Source organism: Lissotriton helveticus, chromosome 7, assembly GCF_964261635.1.
Source record: "Lissotriton helveticus chromosome 7, aLisHel1.1, whole genome shotgun sequence".
In the NCBI taxonomy this organism is placed as follows: domain Eukaryota; kingdom Metazoa; phylum Chordata; class Amphibia; order Caudata; family Salamandridae; genus Lissotriton; species Lissotriton helveticus.
Window position 1 is genome coordinate 129,852,080 of NC_136068.1, and position 15,194 is coordinate 129,867,273.

The 15,194-nt window shown below is 52.7% G+C and overlaps 1 protein-coding gene across 1 annotated transcript in view; it reads left to right on the plus strand.

Moving 5' to 3' along the window:
- Nucleotides 1–7,044: 7,044 nt before the first annotated feature.
- The window catches only part of PDYN (prodynorphin), a 54,672-nt gene continuing 46,522 nt past the window's right edge, over nt 7,045–15,194 (plus strand). Inside the window, exon 1 of the mRNA XM_078650437.1 lies at nt 7,045–7,173. The gene's annotated coding sequence lies outside the window, so the exon portion shown is untranslated. The remainder of the gene's footprint in view (nt 7,174–15,194) is intronic.

Consider the following 15,194-nt stretch of genomic DNA (forward strand, 5'->3'; position numbering starts at 1 on the left):
TTTGGCCTGGTTGAGACTGAGCCTCCCTTCTGTTAGTGGCTGTCTTTTTGCGGCTTTGTCTCCTCTTTCTCCCTCCTTGCCCCTCGAGGTGCAAATCGGCGTTATAGGGTCGTCTCTGAACCTGGGTGGCCACCTGACCACTCTGGTTTTAGTCCTAAGCTCCGCCAGCCTTCTGCGCTGTTCTCTGCTTTGGCCGTGTCCCCTCTACTATTATTATGCTCCAGCTCTCGTCGCCGTCTGCTCAGGCTTGTTTGTCACAGCGTCAGTGGCCTTATCGATGGCTCTCTGCCTCCTCCCCTGTTGTGTACGTGCCTGGTGCGTGACTGATTGCCCCTCAGTTCCCTGCTTCGTTGGAGAAGTGCGGGCTTACCGCTCTGACCTGCTTGCCCTGTGTTGTCGACTTGTGGCTGTAGCAAGATGGCCGCCCCTGCTCTTTCCCCCTCTACCAAGATGGCCGCCTTGTTGTTGTTGTTGTCTTCCCTGCTACCGAAACGGCTGTCGACCCCTCTGCCGCGGTGTGTTACTGCCGCCTCATCAGCATTCAGACTTGTGAGGGCGTGGGGGGGAGCTGCCAGTTCGTTCCTTGCGCTGACCTGCGCGCGCTGCTCCGTTGAGCCGGTGCTCACTTGCGTGACTGATTGCTCCTCAGTTCTCTGCTGCGTTGGAGAAACGCGGGTTTACCGCTCTGACCCGCTTGCACTGTGTTGTCGGGTCGTGTAATGCCAGGAGAATTTTCCGCCGTGAGGTGCTTTGGCTCTAGCAAGATGGCCGCCCCCGCTCACTCCCTCTCTACCAAGATGGCCGCCTTGTTTTTGTCTTTTCAGCTGCTGTTGCAGCTGCGGCCTGGCCCCCCGATAGGATTGTGTGGCTGAGACTGGTCGCCTCTTGGTTCTCCGCTGCGTCGGAGAGAGTGCAAGTTTGCCGCTCTGACCCACTCGCGCTGTGTTGTCGGGCCGTTTTTTCGCCGTTTGTCGCCGTAATGTACTTGTGGCTTTAGCAAGATGGCCGCCCCTGCTCCTTCCCCCTCTACCAAGATGGCCGCCTTGTCGTTGTTGTTGTTTTTCCCTGCTACCGAAGCGGCTGTCGGCCCCTCTGCCGCGGTATGTTAGTGCCGCCTCGTCAGGATTCAGAATTGTAAGGGCGTGGGGGGGCTGCCAGTTCGTTCCTTGCGCCGACCGGCGCACGCTGCTCCGCTGAGCCGGTACTCACTTGCTCGGTCCCCGCACGCCGTGACTGCCTCTCTCTCCCTTCTTCCTGAGGCAGGGGGGGGGGAGCGGGGGTGTTGGGCGGTCGGTGTTGCGCTCTAGGTGGATCGGCTCACCTGTCTTTGTGTGGCTCGCTGTCTTCCCGGTCTTCCGACTCAAGCCGCCATCTTGGGGTCGCTCCTCTTCCCCCCTGGTCGCTCACCTTCTCCCCCGCCGCCGCCTTATTCTTGGCTCTTTTTGGTCGCGGAGCCTCTCGTAGGGTGCCCGTTTGGTTCCCTCACACTTTTTCCGGGGTTTGGCTCAGTTTCTCTCCGTTGGGCTGTAGTGCGCGCCGCTCGTTTGAACTTGGGGTCGGGAGCTCCGGACTTAGGTCTCCTGCCTCCTTGCCATCCAAGCCACGCCCCCCAAAAAAACAGCCATGTTTTCAACATTTTCTTGAATTTACTGAAATCTGTCCTGCAGCAAAGATGGAACATTGGCAGCGCTGGCAGTGACAATTGTTGGTCCAAGCTGCGTTGGTCTCCTGCTACTATTATTATTTTTATTTATTTATTACAAATTAAGCACTCGTACTCTCACTGTACAACGAACATCGATCCAGAGAGCAGGAATTGACTTCATGGCGCCCACACTTGGTACTTTGAGGCAGCTGTATGCTCGTGCAGTATTACGTCATCCCGTACGCCGTTGTAGAACAACACTTCAAATGTGCGCAAAGAAGTATTACGTCATCACGTACGCTGGTGTAGAATAACACTTCAAATGTGCGCAAAGAAGTATTACATCATCACGCACGCTGTTGTAAGAACAACACTTCAAATGTGCGCAATGGGAGAAACGTGCGGAAAATGCTCTCAGAATCCGGCTTCTCCCAGGGTGCATTGCGCAGCTGGAGCCTGGCTGGCGCTGACGTCACCGTGTTTACTCTGACGCACTCGGTGTTGGTGCCATTAGCTTGTCAGAGAGATTGATAGATGGCGCGGGACTGTGAGCCGTTATAGCAATGACAACATAATAATGACAGTGTGTTTTCACGTCCCTCGTGCTCGCCGCCTCGAGGCGTTCCGGAGTCCCTGTGCGTCCTACGTGCTACTGTTCCCCAGCTCGGTGCACCTAATTACTGTGTCACTCCAAGAGACTGGGTGTCAAATCACTCCTTCCCGCCCACAGACAATACATCTCGGTGTCAGCCTCTGAGGCGGTGGACACGACGAGGGTACACCCGCGGAGCGGGCCCGGCCAGCCGGCCCAGTGCTAACAAGCTTTCCATGCCTCACAAGCCCTCGCAGGGCCTGCCCATGGGCCCGCAGCGCCTGGAGGGTTGAAACTCCCTGCACTCTGCCCATGTGTCACAAGCTTCTCACAGTGCCCATGTGCACCAAGCTTCTCTCATTGCCTGTTTGTGCACAACAAGAATCTCACAGACTTGGCGTAATTAAAGCTTGTTTTACAATACTACATGTGCACCAAGCTCCTCACACTGCCCATTGCACCAAGTTCCTCACACACTGCCCATGTGCACCAAGCTCCTCACACTGGCTTTGTGCACTAACCTCCTTGCACTGTCCTATGTGGACCAAGCTCCTCACACACTGCCCAGATTGCACCAAGCTCCGAGCACTGTCCTATGTGAACCAATCTCCTCGCACTGGCCACGTGCGCCAAGCTCCTCACACTGGTCGCGTGCACCAAGCTTCTCACACTGGCCACTTGCACCAAGCTCCTCACACCGGACCACGTGCTCCAAGTTCCTCACACATTATCCATTGGCACCAATCTTCTTGCACTGCCCATGTGCACCAAGCTCCTCACACTGGTCGCGTGCACCAAGCTTCTCACACTGGCCACTTGCACCAAGCTCCTCACACCTGACCATTTGCACCAAGCTCCTCACACATTATCCATATGCACCAAGCTTCTCACACTGTCCATGTGCACCATGCTACTCACATACTATCCATGTACACCAAGCTCCTCACACACTGCCCATGTGCACCAAGCTCCTCACACTGTCCTATGAGCACCAAGCTCCTTCCACACTGCTCATTTGCACCAAGCACCTCACACTGGCCATGTGCACCAAGCTCTCACACACTGCCCATTGCACCAAGCTCATCACACTGTCCTATGAGAACCAAGTTCCTCACACTGGCCACGTGCACCAAACTCATCACACTGTCCTATGAGAACCAAGCCCCTCACACTGGCCATGTGCACCAAACTCATCACACTGTCCTATGAGAACCAAGCTCCTCACACTGGCCATGTGCACCAAACTCATCACACTGTCCTATGAGAACCAAGCTCCTCACACTGGCCACGTGCACCAAACTCATCACACTGTCCTATGAGAACCAAGCCCCTCACACTGGCCATGTGCACCAAACTCATCACACTGTCCTATGAGAACCAAGCTCCTCACACTGGCCATGTGCACCAAACTCATCACACTGTCCTATGAGAACCAAGCTCCTCACACTGCTCATGCTCACCAAGCTCCTCAAACTTCCCATGTGCTCCAAGCTCCTCACACGCTGCCCATGTGCACCAAGCTTCTCACACGCTGCCCATGTGCACCAAGCTTCCACACGCTGCCCATGTGCACCAAGCTCCTCACACGCTGCCCATGTGCACCAAGCTCCTCACACGCTGCCCATGTGCACCCAGCTCCTCACACACTGTCCATGTGCACCAAGCTCCTCACACGCTGCCCATGTGCACCAAGCTTCTCACACGCTGCCCATGTGCACCAAGCTCCTCACACGCTGTCCATGTGCACCAAGCTTCCACACGCTGCCCATGAGCACCAAGTTCCTCACACGGCCCATGTGCACCAAGCTCCTCACACACTGTCCATGTGCATCAAGCTCCTCACCACACTGCCCATTTGCACCAAGTTCCTCACACTGCCCATGTGTACCAAACTTTTCATATGCTGCCCATGTGCACTAAGCTCCTCACACATTTCCCATGTGCACCAAGTTCCTCACACTGCCGATGTGCACCAAGCTTCTCACACTGGCTATGTGCACCTAGCTCGTGAAATGCCGCCCATTGCCCGATGCCCCTCACACACTGCCCATGTGCCCAAGCTCTAACACTCTGTCTATGTACCCTAGATCTCCCACTCTGTCCATCTGCCTCAGGTCCCACACTCTGTCCATGTGCAGCAAATATAACACTCTGTTCAGATGTCTTACAATCCAAACTCTCTCCATGTGCCTCAGATCTACTACCCTGTCCATGTGTCTCCAATCTCATACTCAGTCCATGTGATCAGGCTCGAACTCTTTGTCCATTGCCTCAGACTCCACACTCTCTGTCCATGTGCCTCAGACTCCACACTCTGTCCATGTGCCTCAGACTCCACACTCTGTCCATGTGCCTCAAACTCTACACGCTGTCCATGTGCCTCAGACTCCACACTCTGTCCATGTGCCTCAGACTCCACACTCTGTCCATGTGCTTCAGGCTCCACACTCTGTCCATGTGCCTCAGACTCCACACGCTGTCCATGTGCCTCAGGCTCCACACTCTGTCCATGTGCCTCAGGCTCCACACTCTGTCCATGTGCCTCAGGCTCCACACTCTGTCTATGTGCCTCAGACTCCACACGCTGTCCATGTGCCTCAGACTCCACACTCTGTCCATGTGCCCCATCCTCAAATCTACTACCCTGTCCATGTGTCTCCAATATCATACTGTCCATGTGCCTCAGACTCCACACTCTGTCCATGTGCCTCAGACTCCACACTCTGTCCATGTGCCCCGAGCCCCATCCTCAAATCTACTACCCTGTCCATGTGTCTCCAATCTCATACTCTGTCCATGTGATCAGGCTCAAACTCTTTGTCTATGTGCCTCAGTCCCACACTCTGTGGCTTCCGATCTAACACTCTGTCCATGTGCCTCCGACTCCACGGTCTGTCCATGTGCCCCAGGCGTACACCCAGGGCTTTAAGTGGGCCGGGTCTCAAGGGGTCTGAGCACCGGCAGTTTTTTTAAGAGGGGCTCGAAACGGGTCTCTATCGGGCTCTGTTTTGAGCCCTGGCACAGGTGGTCCGTTTTTTCCCCCGACTGCAGTGACAGCAGTTTGCGGTCACTGCAGTCCGGAAAAAAGCGCCATGGCACAAAACAGAGCCGATTGAGACCTGTTTCGAGACAGCAGGCACATCGATGTGCGCTGCTCACACTGCTCACTTCACACTAGAAGAAGTTACGGCATGACGTCATGGCAGCTGAGAGTTTTGGGAGAAGGGAAATCCTTTAAAGAGTCATTTTCTTTCTGGATTTCCCTTCTCTTTCTGAAACGCAAGAGCAGCAATATTGTGGTAGGGTCACCAGGGCTTTAATTGGAAGCTTTTTAAATATTATTTGTAACTAGGCAAGCTATAGTTGCAGCTTATTTATTTTATGCAACTAATAACCATTGACAAAGCCAATAGTCCTGCCTTGTTGTAGGTATGATGTTACTTGTTGTATCACATATCTGGATGCAATGACAAAACAGCAAAATACAAGTCGGGCGGCGCACTATGCTAAACACAGATTTTTACCGTAAGATTTGTAAAGCCACGCCCCTAATTACACTGGCCACGCCCCTTTGAGAGACCCCCCAGTTTTTTCATCCCACTTAAAGCCCTGCGTACACCTGTCCATGGCATCAGACCCCACACCTGTCCATGGCATCAGACCCCACACCTGTCCATGGCATCAGACCCCACACCTGTCCATGGCCTCAGATCTAAAACTCTGCCCAGGTGCCCCAGGTATAGCACTGTGTCCAGGTTCGCTAGTTCCCACGCGCTGTCCTTCTGCCCGGAGAGAAGAATGTACTTTGGAATAGTATCTTAGTGTTAAGATTTGAGGAACAATAGCAAGCAAAATGAGTGTACTGTAAGAATAATATGTATTAGAAGTAGAACGCAGACCCTATAACGTAGTATAAACTGCAAACTTGCAAGCCATGTGTGAAAGTCGGAGTGCGCCCCGCCTCCCAAGTCCTTTAAATGTTTTGTGGGCCTCCTTGCCGCGAAGCCTTTACATCATTAGGACCAATTACAGCGCTTCGAAGAAGCCCACCTATGCACTCAGCACTATTTTAGCACACGCCTGATTTGCGCGGGGGAAGGTCTGGTGCTTCTCGCTGCATCGTCTGCTCTGGGTAGTGCCATCTCCCCACACCAGCCTTACAGACTGTGAATATTTACTAGCAGGAGGCGGTGGTGTCGCCCACCCTCACCGTGCTCCCCTCCACCCACATCTCCCACCCTCAGCCGCCCACGCCGTTCCCGCTCAGTGCATAAAGAGCGGAAATGGGGCGAGGAGCCTTCAAAAGGCGGCAGAAGGGGAGCCAGGCAGCGGGAGCCCGTGCGCGCGCCCGTGCGCGGGTGCGCGCGCGCGCACCGCTCACCGGCCCCCTGCTCTCCCCCCATTGGCTGAGCTCAGCCTATGCTGAGCGGGCGCTGAATTACAAGAGGTGATAAAAAGAGGAGAGAGGACGGCTCTGCCAGAAAACCCCCAACTTGTGGCACCGCAGTGCCCCTGACAGGAGGAGAGACCGAGAGGAGGAGCAAAGTCCAGGGTGCTGACCCCTGCCTAGGAGAGCAAGCATCCCTGGGACCCCCAAGCCTAAGACACCCTACATCCTCGGTTACCCCTCTCTAGGGATATACATTCCTCTCTGTGCCCCCTGTGTAGGAGGAGAGCTCCCCTTGATGCAACCTGTGTAGCATAGCCTCCGCACTGAGTGCCCCAAAGTCAAGACCCCCTGGGGAACCCCAAGATTACTGGCACCCCTAGGTAGTAGCTCCGTGTAATAACCCCTGCGCCACCTACCACCCCTGTTTAGGACTACCCGCAGCTGTCTCTGTAGTGTGGACATCCAGCGCCCAGAGAACCATCAAGCGCTATCTGTGAGGCGAAGAACTTAGAAGAATCCCACACTGACCCGGAGCAGCGACTGGAGGTACGTTTTCGACACCTTATCCCGAATTTTGTAAACTTTTTGTTCTCCAAGTTCATACTTGTGCAGGCCAGAATCAAATTGTAGTTTAATGCAAAAGGCGTTTTTGCTATCTTTGCTTCTAGGCGCTTGAAGATCAGTATTTATTTGAAAAGCACAGTTTACCTCGGCCGTGTGCCTGCTGCAGAGATTTGTTTTCAATTTCCAAGTTATTAATTGTGTTTTCTGTAGGGTGGACTCGCCTTTGCGATGTCCAGGAGAATTAATGAGCTGGTTAAAGGCTGCGATGTAGGTGATAAAGCGTCTCTCTTAATACATAAATAAATATGAGATGAGATGAGATAGCCCCGGGAGTTCAGCGCCTGCAGCAGAGGCATAAACCTCAGAACTGGTCACACAGGTTGAAACAATGACAAAAGTAAACATCATCTTTCCGAGATAATTAAAGGATGAATATTGTGAAAAAGTATAATTTACAGCACTACAAAACAGCTCAGCAGTCTGAGTTTAGATGTAAGAACGTCCACCCCCCACCAAGCAGGCAACAGAAAATGGGACGTGAATGGACAAATGGGCTGAAAAAAACAGGGAGGCCTTAGAAGTAATGAATACTGGAGGACTTGCTCCCTCTAATACCCGGATTACATACATCTCACCTAAATTTTGCTCCTACATTTCCAAGTGGTATAGATTCCATTGGGACATCGTGCGATTTTGCGCCAACATTTTCGAGTCGCGTAGATTCTACGCACACGGGTTCAGTTTTGCACCTACATGTCCGAAGAAGATTGATTGCGTCCATATGTGCGATTCACACAGATTGCTCCTAAACCGAGCGAGTTTACATAATTTTCGGATTCCACAGATTCCACTCACGACGTTGCAATGTTGCATCAACATTTCTGTATTATGGATTTGCACCCATAGCGGTCCAAATTTGCACCAACGTTTTTGTTGTACATTGTACCCAGAGCAATTGCATTTTTCACGACAATCGGTGCATGATATATTCGTGCTTCCAAGTGCAAATATTCGTGCAACATTGCCAATGCAATCTATGTGATAGGCATTGTTCTGTCCATCTGTACCGCAATCATTCTGGCGTAGAGGCGATGCATCGGGATCGGACATTCCCAAATTCCTCAAGCACAGCCTGCGAAACTCAGGCACTGACAGTGTTCGACATCGAAGCTGGTAAACCGCGTTCCAGTCTCGCGCCTAACCAAATGAATGTGTCCTTCTGTAGCACTACTGGTGCTCATGTATAGCGCTCTGACACCTTCGGGTCTCGTTCGCGCTATATAAAACTTTTATTTTTTTTAAAAACAGTAATTTGTACTGCCTAGAAGAAATTTCAAAAGAAATGCCAAAGAGCGGTAAAAGTAACGGCCTTGATTGACAGCACTACATCAGACACCGCACTTCGTGACAGTTGCGTTTTCTCTCTCTAGCTGGGTGAGGAAATGGTTTTGATGAACTTTGTACGCCTCGCAATGCGGCACATATACACTATACAGCAGCCGGAAGAAGCGCTTCGTTTAAAATATGTGTCTTCCAGGCGCCTGTAGCAGTGCGGGGACGCGCGGAAGATCAAGAATCTTATGCAACCTGAACGGGGTTCTTGAGATGGTTCGGAATGGGGTCTGGAGCCTCTAGAAGTGGAACGCCGGAAAGGACATTTCCGGCTGAACCCACTGAGCTATCTTGGCATCGAGGGACTCGTGAAAACTGGCCGTGCGCACTGGTTTTCGCATGATCAAGTCACACAATGAGAGAGTGACAAAGGCACCTCGGCATCGTGGGTCAGCCCCCATACCGGTCCTAATAGTTCAGCATGTACTCTGGACTGGTGCTCAGTCAAGCGCCCTGAAGCTGCAGTGCACGGCGCTGTACAAAACCGTCTAAACGCAAAGCACAGGACCGCAGACAGTTACAGTTGTCGGTCACCATTACTGGTTTCCATTACTGGCTTCTCGATACCTCCAAGAGCGCTTAGAGAGGAGTTGAAACGCAGCACAAAGCGCTTGAAAAATACATGAAATATGTAACTGTATTAAACTCTGCTGAGCGACACCCACAGTGTGAGGCTTTAATATCAGAATTCCTTTGCTCTACAGTACTACACCATCCAATCCCGCCTCAGGGCTGTAGCCTTGAAATGCTGGAAACAACAGGGTCTTCTCACTCACAACAATACATCGATTTTATGAACGTGGAAATGACGAAAACCTCGCCTTCTTTGGCGCTAGAGTCCTAGACATCCAAGCGCTATTTGATAGCGTTGCTAAGGAATAGCAGTCATTGCGCTTGGTGGCAAGGGGTGTATATTTTATTTCTTTACACATGTAACAGCCCTGCCTGGATTTGTATCCAGTCTTCCCCAGGACACCCTGAGGAGTGAGCAGAGGAGCTATAACCCACCGAGCTATCCCCGATGTATTGCCCGCACCAAAACCGGATCAACGTCCGAGGACGCGGACGCCCAGAAGCGAATCGTTGAACCCCGTCTTCAAGGCGCTATAGCTTCTGACCTACTCTGTTTAGGAAAACCATCAGGTGCGGACTGGAAGCAGCAGGCGGCTCTGAGTGAGTGCCCCTGTCCTGGTATTTACCCGAATTCACTGGGATTCGATTCCGTCTCACAGCTGGTGAGACCCCAACCTCAGGGGGCGAGGGCGAGACCACAACTCCTGGGAGGAGAGACGATGTATCGTAGGGTGAGAGGGGGAGACCTCCGCCGGTGGAAATGTGTGGTAGCCGCTGCCCAACACTTGGAAGCAGGGTGACAGAAGTAGGGTGAGACCCCAATCTCTGGGGATGTGGGTACAATCATGGCCGCGGGGGTGAGAGCGAGACCTAAACTACTCGCAACGAGGTGAGCTCCATCCTCTGGGGAGGAGGGTGAGACCCTAACTACTGGGAATGAGGGTGAGATCCATCCTGGGGAGGAGGGTGAGACCCTAACTGCTGGGAATGAGGGTGAGATCCATCCTCTGGGGAGGAGGGCGAGACCCTAACTACTGGGAATGAGGGTGAGATCCATCCTGGGGAGGAGGGTGAGACCCTAACTACTGGGAATGAGGGTGAGATCCATCCTGGGGAGGAGGGTGAGACCCTAACTACTGGGAATGAGGGTGAGATCCATCCTGGGGAGGAGGGTGAGACCCTAACTGCTGGGAATGAGGGTGAGATCCATCCTCTGGGGAGGAAGGTGAGACCCTAACTACTGGGAATGAGGGTGAGATCCATCCTGGGGAGGAGGGTGAGACCCTAACTGCTGGGAATGAGGGTGAGATCCATCCTCTGGGGAGGAAGGTGAGACCCTAACTACTGGGAATGAGGGTGAGATCCATCCTCTGGGGAGGAGGGTGAGACCCTAACTGCTGGGAATGAGGGTGAGATCCATCATCTGGGGAGGAAGGTGAGACCCTAACTACTGGAATGAGGGTGATATGATATCCATCCTCTGGGGAGGAGGGTGAGACCCTAACTACTGGGAATGAGGGTGAGATCCATCCTGGGGAGGAGGGTGAGACCCTAACTACTGAGAATGAGGGTGAGATCCATCCTCTGGGGAGGAGGGTGAGACCCTAACTACTGGGAATGAGGGTGAGATCCATCCTCTGGGGAGGAAGGTGAGACCCTAACTACTGAGAATGAGGGCGATATCCATCCTCTGGGGAGGAGGGTGAGATCCATCCTGGGGAGGAGGGTGAGACCCTAACTGCTGGGAATGAGGGTGAGATCCATCCTCTGGGGAGGAGGGCGAGACCCTAACTACTGGGAATGAGGGTGAGATCCATCCTCTGGGGAGGAGGGTGAGACCCTAACTACTGGGAATGAGGGTGAGATCCATCCTCTGGGGAGGAGGGTGAGATCCTAACTGCTGGAATGAGGGTGATATGATATCCATCCTCTGGGGAGGAGGGTGAGACCCTAACTACTGGGAATGAGGGTGAGATCCATCCTGGGGAGGAGGGTGAGACCCTAACTACTGAGAATGAGGGCGATATCCATCCTCTGGGGAGGAGGGTGAGACCCTAACTACTGAGAATGAGGGCGATATCCATCCTCTGGGGAGGAGGGTGAGACCCTAACTACTGGGAATGAGGGTGATATGATATCCATCCTCTGGGGAGGGGGGTGAGACCCTAACTGCTTGGAATGAGGGTGAGATCCATCCTCTGGGGAGGAGGGTGAGATCCTAACTGCTGGAATGAGGGTGATATGATATCCATCCTCTGGGGAGGGGGGTGAGACCCTAACTGCTTGGAATGAGGGTGATATGATATCCATCCTCTGGGGAGGAGGGTGAGACCCTAACTGCTGGGAATGAGGGTGAGATCCATCCTCTGGGGAGGAGGGTGAGACCCTAACTGCTGGAATGAGGGTGATATGATATCCATCCTCTGGGGAGGAGGGTGAGACCCTAACTACTGGGAATGAGGGTGAGATCCATCCTGGGGAGGAGGGTGAGACCCTAACTACTGAGAATGAGGGCGATATCCATCCTCTGGGGAGGAGGGTGAGACCCTAACTACTGAGAATGAGGGCGATATCCATCCTCTGGGGAGGAGGGTGAGACCCTAACTACTGGGAATGAGGGTGATATGATATCCATCCTCTGGGGAGGGGGGTGAGACCCTAACTGCTTGGAATGAGGGTGAGATCCATCCTCTGGGGAGGAGGGTGAGATCCTAACTGCTGGAATGAGGGTGATATGATATCCATCCTCTGGGGAGGGGGGTGAGACCCTAACTGCTTGGAATGAGGGTGATATGATATCCATCCTCTGGGGAGGAGGGTGAGACCCTAACTGCTGGGAATGAGGGTGAGATCCATCCTCTGGGGGGGAGGGTGAGACCCTAAGTACTGGGAATGAGGGTGAGATCCATCCCCTGGAGAGGAGGGTGAGACCCTAACTACTGAGAATGAGGGCGATATCCATCCTCTGGGGAGGAGGGTGAGACCCTAACTACTGGGAATGAGGGTGAGATCCATCCTCTGGGGAGGATGGCGAGACCCTAACTACTGGGAATGAGGGTGAGATCCATCTTCTGCGGAGGATGGCGAGACCCTAACTACTGAGAATGAGGGTGAGATCCATCCTCTGGGGAGGATGGCGATACCCTAACTACTGGGAATGAGGGTGAGATCCATCCCCTGGAGAGGAGGATGAGACCTTAACTACCGGGAATGAGGGTGAGATCCATCCTCTGGGGATGAGGGTGAGACCTTAACTACCGGGAATGAGGGTGAGATCCATCCTCTGGAGAGAAGGGTGAGACCCTAACTACTGGGAATGAGGGTGAGATCCATCCTCTGGGGAGGAGGGTGAGATCCTAACTGCTGGAATGAGGGTGATATGATATCCATCCTCTGGGGAGGAGGGTGAGACCCTAACTGCTTGGAATGAGGGTGATATGATATCCATCCTCTGGGGAGGAGGGTGAGACCCTAACTGCTGGGAATGAGGGTGATCTGATATCCATCCTCTGGGGAGGGGGGTGAGACCCTAACTGCTGGGAATGAGGGTGATATGATATCCATCCTCTGGGGAGGAGGGTGAGACCCTAACTGCTGGGAATGAGGGTGATATGATATCCATCCTCTGGGGAGGAGGGTGAGACCCTAACTGCTGGGAATGAGGGTGATATGATATCCGTCTTCTGGGGAGGGGGGTGAGACCGTAACTGCTTGGAATGAGGGTGGTGATATCGATCCTGGGGAGGAGGGCGAGGTAATATCTGCTGACAATGAAGGTGATATGATATCCATCCTCTGGGGAGGAGGGTGAGACCCTAACTGCTTGGAATGAGGGTGATATGATATCCATCCTCTGGGGAGGAGGGTGAGACCCTAACTGCTTGGAATGAAGGTGATATGATATCCATCCTCTGGGGAGGAGGGTGAGACCCTAACTGCTTGGAATGAGGGTGATATGATATCCATCCTCTGGGGAGGAGGGTGAGACCCTAACTGCTGGGAATGAGGGTGATATGATATCCATCCTCTGGGGAGGAGGGCGAGACCCTAACTGCTGGGAATGAGGGTGATATGATATCCGTCTTCTGGGGAGGGGGGTGAGACCGTAACTGCTTGGAATGAGGGTGGTGATATCGATCCTGGGGAGGAGGGCGAGGTAATATCTGCTGACAATGAAGGTGATATGATATCCATCCTCTGGGGAGGAGGGTGAGACCCTAACTGCTTGGAATGAGGGTGATATGATATCCATCCTCTGGGGAGGAGGGTGAGACCCTAACTGCTTGGAATGAAGGTGATATGATATCCATCCTCTGGGGAGGAGGGTGAGACCCTAACTGCTGGAATGAGGGTGATATGATATCCATCCTCTGGGGAGGAGGGTGAGACCCTAACTGCTGGGAATGAGGGTGATATGATATCCGTCTTCTGGGGAGGGGGGTGAGACCGTAACTGCTTGGAATGAGGGTGGTGATATCGATCCTGGGGAGGAGGACGAGGTAATATCTGCTGACAATGAAGGTGATATGATATCCATCCTCTGGGGAGGAGGGTGAGACCCTAACTGCTTGGAATGAGGGTGATATGATATCCATCCTCTGGGGAGGAGGGTGAGACCCTAACTGCTTGGAATGAAGGTGATATGATATCCATCCTCTGGGGAGGAGGGTGAGACCCTAACTGCTTGGAATGAGGGTGATATGATATCCATCCTCTGGGGAGGAGGGTGAGACCCTAACTGCTTGGAATGAGGGTGATATGATATCCATCCTCTGGGGAGGAGGGCGAGACCCTAACTGCTGGGAATGAGGGTGGTGATATCGATCCTGGGGAGGAGGGCGAGGCTATAACTGCTGACAATGAGGGTGAGACCCCATGAGGGTGAGGCTCCTCTACTGGGGAGGAGGGCGAGACCATAACTACTGGTAACGAGGATGGGATTGGGGAGGAGGACGACACGTTAACTACGGGCAATGAGGGTGAGGCCCCTATCACTGGGGAGGATAGGGGTGGAGGGTGAGATACTAGGGAGAAGGATGACACTAGGGAGCAGGGGAGACCCCGTAACCTCTGGACATTGGGTGAGAACCCCCATCTCTGTGCTTAAGGCGAGGGCATTGTCCCTTCTACTGGAGGGGGCGATCCCTGACCTCTGAGGTGGGGGTGAGACCTCAATTCATAGGAATGTGAGACAATTCACCGACCCTAAGTGCGGGCTGCACTTCAACCACTTGGGTGGGGGGTGAGACCCCAGCCCTTAGAGATGTAGCAGAGATCCCACCCCCCGGGGGATGCGGTGAAGGGTGAAGTGGTTTATAAGGAAAAACCTTGGGGTACAAAAAAATAGGAAGGGCGAACTGGAGCCCAAAACACTGCAGGAAATAAACTCGTGCATAGCAGGGGTACTTATAAAAGCGGGGATTACATTAAAACTAAAGACAAGGGTGAACTTTGAGGGTAAGTAGGGTTTGGGCAACAGAAGGGAGGTGGGGCGTAGAAAAAATGAACAGTGGGTTTAATAATGTTGTGGGGGGGGGGGGGCAGATGGCGAGGCAAAGAGTCACAGTTTGCGAAATAGGTTGCCCTGTAGGAATAGCGCCAGGATCAGAGGTCTTCTGAAATATAGGGTTAGGTAAGGTATGTGGGGTACGGGTACGGATGTCTCCCCTCGGGAATAGAATACAAATCAAATCAAAAGTAACTTTATTCGGTTGAATTTACAACCATAAAAGTACAGGTGAAAATCATACAGTACATATACAATTATTTGCAACATTTTGTTTTTCATATAAAAATTAGTTGCTATGTGCAGTAATGCATCAGTTTAAGCATGTAATCAGTTTGCTCTGTATTGATACCTAAAATAACAGCAGTATAAGAATAGATATTTACTGCGCAGGGGCCGCAAGTTGAGAACGGATTTTTATACAAGCTTTTAAATAATAAGCAACTGTTTTTGCAACAAAAGGAGAATCTAGACATTGTAATGCCAGAAGGGCAGGTCTGCATCTTCTCAGTCTTAATAATCTAAGCAGAGG